The sequence below is a fragment of the Phascolarctos cinereus genome, unplaced genomic scaffold (assembly GCF_003287225.1).
Source record: "Phascolarctos cinereus isolate Bilbo 61053 unplaced genomic scaffold, phaCin_HiC Scaffold_1;HRSCAF=81, whole genome shotgun sequence".
NCBI classification, from domain to species: domain Eukaryota; kingdom Metazoa; phylum Chordata; class Mammalia; order Diprotodontia; family Phascolarctidae; genus Phascolarctos; species Phascolarctos cinereus.
In genome coordinates, this window is record NW_027555514.1 from 134,103,088 (window position 1) to 134,109,988 (window position 6,901).

The window sequence follows — 6,901 nt, forward strand, 5'->3', positions numbered from 1 at the left end:
TCCATAATTTAATCTTGCGTGTTTTGCACCCTCTCACTTTATTTCAGGATTTTTCCTATTTTTCTAGGTTGTTTGTAAATGTATTGACCCAAGGTGGTCACAGTACTTTAATAAAGTTCTCACATGCAAAGTATAGCAGAAGAATTTCCTTCCAGCTTCACAGTTACACGTCATAGATTTAATATCTCAGCAATCAGTTTGCTGACTCACTTCCAGACTGTGGTCAACTATAGTCAGTTTGGCTGTACTAAGAAATAAAGATGTCAAGTACATGAGAAATAACCCACTTCCTAATCAGATGAAGATATGAATAGTCACGTACTAGACTTTTTCTATGCCCTAAACTGAACCATTTGGAATTATTTTCTGAGTACCATTCTAGTTCCACTTTTGAAATACAGGATTTTCCACTTAATGAAAAGTCTAGAATTTAACCTCCTCAGATTAGTTGTTCTCAAAAGAATCAAGGCCTTTTTATTTTTATTTTTTAATCATTTCTGAATACTTTGAACATGAATTATATCATGCTAAAAGAACCTGCAGACGAGTGGCATTCAGCTCATCCTATTGGTACTACTGGCCTACTGAATGGTTTTAGAAATATATATTTTTTTAAATTACAGGGTACAAAGAAAGTTCAGTTTTCTTGTTCAAAGAAACAGTCTTCATTTCATGGATAAACAAAGCACTCAATGCCAAGGTAATATGTTAGGCTACAAAATTCACCACCTGAAATAGGTGTCAAAATATAAAGGATCAAATTCTTACCAAGATGAATCTGGGACTGCATTACTGTAAGTTCTCTCTCTATCCATCAAATTCACAGTTAGAAAGAACTTATGGGGCCCTCTAGGACAATCCCTCCATTTTACAGAAGACTGAGGCCCCGAGGAATTCAGTGGCTTGCCCAATTTTACACAGATGATAAGTAGTAGAGCCATAATTCAAACCCAAGTGCCCTAATTCTAAAATGCTCTTTCCACTGCTCTGTAGGAGATTCAACCTACACATTGCAGTATATTCTTCTGTTTCATCTTCAGGGTACCAATGTAGCACTGAAACTGTTCATTTATTTTCTCTTTTGCTTGACATATGACTAACCCACCTCCTTTACAGCATTACATATTTATCATCAATGATTCCTTTCACTTGCCATATTCATGTGTAAGTCGTGTAGGTAATGTTTTGTAGTTTGCTTCTGAACACTATATCTTTTTCCATCATCCACTGAGTCACTTGAATTTAGTTTTTTTTTTAATTCTAAGATTGTAGTGTCCCAAGATCTGAATCTATATATCACTTGTGAGAGAATATAGTGCTAAGGAAAAGCATAGAGCAGGTCAGATATCATTGAAAGCACCATATTGGTTCTTAATTACAATCTGGTAGAATGTAATGACACTTAAATGCAGATATACTGTAGTTTTTGTCTCTTAATCTCCAGGGCCTAAAACATTGCTTTGCATAAAGTAGGCTCTTAATAAATGTTTATTGAATTTATTTGAATTCAGTCCAAATCCCTTCTTCCTTCTCAAATCTGGGCCAGGTCATTGCACAGCCTGTCAAAGACAAATATATTGACAGATTTACTCTAAAGGCAATCAGTCCACTCGAATACTGAAATCTGAGCAACATGTCTTTCATGACTTTGTTTTCCTAGTGTGGAAGGTTAAAATAATTTCTTTTCAATGATTATGGATTTCAATGAGCAAAATCTGTGATGTTCTAAGGATTAATATAATCATCACAATGTCATGTGCAAATGGGAACATCTGGAAAATTTCACCATCAATAAGGAATCTTTCTGTTTGGATTCTGTGCAAGACATTGTCCATGACTGGTAGGCACCTTATGTGAGCATATTTCTCCCTATTTCATGCCTATGCCAACAATCAGCAAATTGTTAAAATTATGTCCATAGTCAAATATGTCATAAAACCAAGTATTATTGTTTTATCTTATTTAAGTAAAGCCTTTAAAATTTAATTTTATTTTAAGTTTTAAAAAAAAATTTGGAGGAGGAATAGGACAAGGCATAAATGTCCAGACCTGATTTCATTGATGTGGGTAACTCCCCACCTCCATCAATGCAGGTCAACAACTCATCTGTGACATAAAGTTTTAAAATCTGGGAGCATGGGGAAGTAAGTGTTCCTGGAGGGCTATTGTTTGACCCCAAGGAATGTGTAATCAACCAATCAAAAGATGAGAAGATAAGATAAGATAATAACCAATCATAGGACTTGTCTCCAATACAACCACAACTACCCTTCACTAATTAAGGCCTCATACAACACCAACTTTAGTGACCTTACATCTCCCAACATCTTCCTTTTGAGCCAGGCTTAAACCTATCCTCAGCAATTATGCAGCTGTCATTAGGAAAATCACTTTTCACCAGCAACATACTACCAAAAAAAAATAAATTACTGATGGAAATGTGTGATCAAAAAAGTTTGGAGACTACTAGCCTTGAGCACTGAGAGCTTACAGGATTTGTCTATGATCATGCTGCCAGTATGTGTCAGAAGCAGACTAGTAACCCAGGATTTCCTAATTCCTATCTACCATGCCACTTTTCTCTCAGAATCAAACAAATTAAAATCAGCAAACAATAAGAAAATTAAAAATAACCACATAAGTTAGGGGACCAAATGGAAAAGTGTATGATGATAAATTTTAACAACCAGCTGTATGAAGAAAAAAAAAGAACACACTTTAGTTTAATATGCATTATTAAAGTTTTCTCCATCACTTTCTTAGGTCTAGACAATGAACAAAACAGCAAATCAAAGCTTGATTTGTAGCTTTTAGAATTTCTAAGGTGTCAATGCTCACACTGAAAATTTTAATAATAGGCTCTTGGTAGCCAGTTTGAGCTGGGTCCCACACATACCTGAAAAATGTCTGATCCATTACAGTACATAAAAATAAAATTTTACTCCAAATGCTCAAATTATAAAATATTCATCTCCCCATAATGATTTTTAAACACATGCCTTTCTATCAGTCCTATTTATCTACATCTGAGAAAATTGAAAGATCTATATGAAATATGCTTAATTTTGTCTTTAACAATTGGTTTTATGGTAAGCAAAACTAAATGATCTAACATTTTAAAGAAAAGTGAAAAAGAATGAAACTTTCTAAGCTACTAGATTTAAGAAAGCTCAGCTCTGGCCCCAATATATAATTCACTCTGCTGTGATATTTGCATTTTCTACCTAGGATGTTTTTTTAATAAAAATTTCACACTTCCATCTCTGCAGTTACTAGGTTTTAATCATAATGAACACCTGTTCTGTATGTCTTTTAAAGGAGAATTAATATTCCCCCAAGAACTTCAGATGCTAAAGTGATAATAGTGTCCCTAGGGTTTTCAAGTGGTTAGTTTAAATTCCAGGTCCTTAACCAGATATTTCAGAAAAATTCTCTTTATTCTTCCTTAATCTTTATGAGAGACTTTACTTGTGGCAGAATCTCAAATATAAATGTGCTGTTTCAACAGCAGTTACTAGGTTTAGGTCCCTTAATATTCTTTGGCCTTAGATGATTTCATGAGAGTTGAAACAACAACAACAAAAAAAATCACAGTTTATGCTCTTTGTCATGAAATGAAAATCTCAAAGTGTCCTTAATAAGTCTATGCCTAAGCCTAAGTAAAAAATTCTTTTAAGATAGAAAATCTTTTTTCATATCCAGCATGAGTAAGAATGAATGTCAAAATCATTTGATAAATCAGGTTAATATTAATATGATGATAATAATATCTTAATACAATCATGGGGAAGCTAGGTGGTGTAGTGGATAGAGTACTGAGCACGTAATCAGGAAGATCCGAGTCCAAATTAGGCCTCAGACATTTACTAAATGTGTGACCCTAGACAAGTCACTTAACCCTTATTTGCCTCTATTTCTCATCTGTAAAATGGGGACACACTGGAGAAGGAAATGGCAAACTACTCAAGTCACTTTGCCAAGAAAACCCCATGGACAAAGGCCATGGGGTCATTTAGAGTCAGACACAACAACTGAACAACTACCTCCCAAGACGGCTGTAAGGATCAAAGGAGATAATAATTATAAAGGGTTTAGCAGAGTGCCTGGCACATAATAAGTGCTATATGTTAGCTATTATCATTTTCATTATGCCAAATGCAAAGGTCTGACCATGATACTCCGCTAATCAAAAATCTTCAATGGCCCCCTATTTCCTTTAGAATGAAATAAAAACACCTTAGGTTGATATTTAAGGCCTTCAACAATCTGACTGTAACCAATGTTTCTAGTCTTATTTCACACTATTCCCTTTCACAAGCATACATTCCAATCAATCTGCACTCTGCTTCCTCCACATATTTATGCAAATGGTCCCTCATAACATGTCCTCCACATCTCTGATTATTGAAATTCTTCTTTTCCTAAAAAGTTCATCTCAAAAGCCACCTATTCCATAAAACCTTTCCTGATCCCCTCGCTTAAAGTGACTTTTTCCTCCTCAAACCTCTTCATTCTATCACATTCTATTCTGCATGAGTTACTTTGCACTATTCTGCATGAGAATTATTTTGTACATGTTCTATCCCATCTCTTCCAATTAGACTGTGAACTCACTGACAGAAAAGACTATATAGTTTTTTCATCTTTGTATCCTCCATGCCTGGTATAAGGGCTTGTGTACTATAGGTTTTTGATAAATGTTTATTGAATTTAATTCATTTACTCCACGTGCATATAAATATGCACACATATATACACATATATGTATCTATCTATGCATGTATGCATATACACACACATATACATAAATATATACATAGAGAGTGTATGTGCTCTCCATTTCAATCAAATATCCATTTATTGATTGGCTACTCTGTGCAGGACACTATGTTAAGTATTAAAATAATCCTTAGTCCCAAGGAACTTAGCTTTATGATGAACAAGACAGTCTGCTAAGTGCTTTCAAGAACTCAACTGCAAGAGTTGAAATATATTAAAATGTTATGGCATCATAACATTACAATTAAAAATCACAAATATATTAGTTTATTTATATGTTTATAGAGTATGAGATTTCTCACTATGACCTTAATCTGCTTCATCTGATCCAGTCGCCTTTTCTGCCTTACACTAGTAATGAAACTGGTAGAGCAGTTAGTCTCTTTTTTGTTGTTGTTGTTCCATGTTTTTATTGAGACAAGAGAACAAACAGCTGTAGATAAGAAATTTTTGTCCCATGGAATGGGGGCAGAAACAGGTTGGTTCATGTGGTCCATTCTATGGAAGCAGGGAGTGGGAGTAGTTGTCCAGGGGCTCTATTCAAGGATAATAAAATGGATAGGGATTCTAGTCCCCACGAGGGGGCTGCAGGTAGCTGATGACAGAATCGATGAAGTCAGTCGTGGTGCTGTGACCCCCCATGTCCCCCGTTCGAACTTTGCCAACTTTTATCACCTTCTTCACAGCATCAGCAATCATTTTGGAGTGATATTCCAGGCTGAGATACTTCAACATATTGCTGGAAGACAGCAACATGGCAGTGGGGTTGGCAATGTTCCTGCCCATAGCCTGGGCAAACGGGTGCCTTGCACCTGTTTCAAAAACAGCGCATTCATCACTGTAGCTCTCACCAGGAACCACGCCCACACCCCCCACCAGACCTGCTGCCAGGTTGTCAATGATGTTTCCATAGAGATTGGGCATCACGAGCACATCAAACTGGTATGGATTCTGCACCAGCTGCATACAACAGTTGTCTATGATCATGGTCTCAAACTTGATCTTGGGGTACTGCTCGGCCACCTCCTCACAGCACCGCAGGAAGAGCCTGTAGCCCAGCTTCATAATGTTGGCCTTGTGCACAGCCGTGACCTTCTCTCGACCCTTAGTGGTGGCATAGTCAAAAGCAAACTTGGCAATTCGCTGAGACTTGGCACGAGTGACGATCTTCAAACATTCAATCACACCCCGGACACTCTCGTGCTCCAGCGAGCTGTACTCTCCCTCGGTCTGCTCCCGGATGATCACCAAGTCCAGGTTGCTGTGCCGGGTCTTACATCCCGGGAGGCTCTGGACGTGAACAACGTTGGCAAACAGGTCCAGCTTCCGCTTGAGCATCATGCTGTACGAGGTCAGGTCCCCGGTGTAGTCCAGGGACGGGTGGATTTTCCCACTGATGGCAACCTTGTTTTTCTTTATGGAGTTCAGCACTTCCTCCAGTTTCTCTTCTGAGGCCCTGTTCTGTACCTCACTCAGATGAAACTCCTGAAATTTCACGGGGACCTTGGCTGCCTTGAAGACTTCTTTGACAGCTAGCATGAGTTCGGGCCCCACACCATCGCCAGGCACCATAGTGACCGGATATAGGCCCTCCACCTTCACAACATCCATCGCATGTCGCGGGGCCGGGCGGGGGGGAGCTGTGGTGATCAAGCCCCTCCAGGCCCCCGGGCTCCGGTCCCTCATCAGCGCTCAGCGCACCGACTCGGCTCACTGGCTCCATCTTCTCAGACTCCCGGGAAGGAGGTGGAGGTGGGAAGGAGAGTAGGGGAAAGTCCTCACGCCGGAAGTGACGTTAGAAAAGCAGCCTGTTAGTCCTAAGACCACAGATAACAGGTAAGGAGGTCTCTGGTTGCTAGCAAGACGGCCCTGCACAAAAATTTGTTATTTACCGACAACAGATCATAGAATCATACATTCAGAAGGGTCCTCAGGCATTTTAAACTCAACATAAGTAAAACTGAAATAATTATGTTTGCCCCCAAATCCTCTGATTTCCGTATTTACTGTCAAGGAGACCACCGCCCTCCCAGGCACCCAGACATAGGGTATCAGCCGTGACTTCTCACTCTTTCTTGTTTTGTTTTTCTTTTTTGATGAGGCAGTGGGGTTAAGTGACTTG

General features: G+C 38.6%; 1 pseudogene; it reads right to left on the reverse strand.

Moving 5' to 3' along the window:
* Positions 1 to 5,299: 5,299 nt before the first annotated feature.
* On the reverse strand, positions 5,300 to 6,598 carry LOC110206915 (isocitrate dehydrogenase [NAD] subunit beta, mitochondrial pseudogene; annotated as a pseudogene).
* Positions 6,599 to 6,901: the final 303 nt, after the last annotated feature.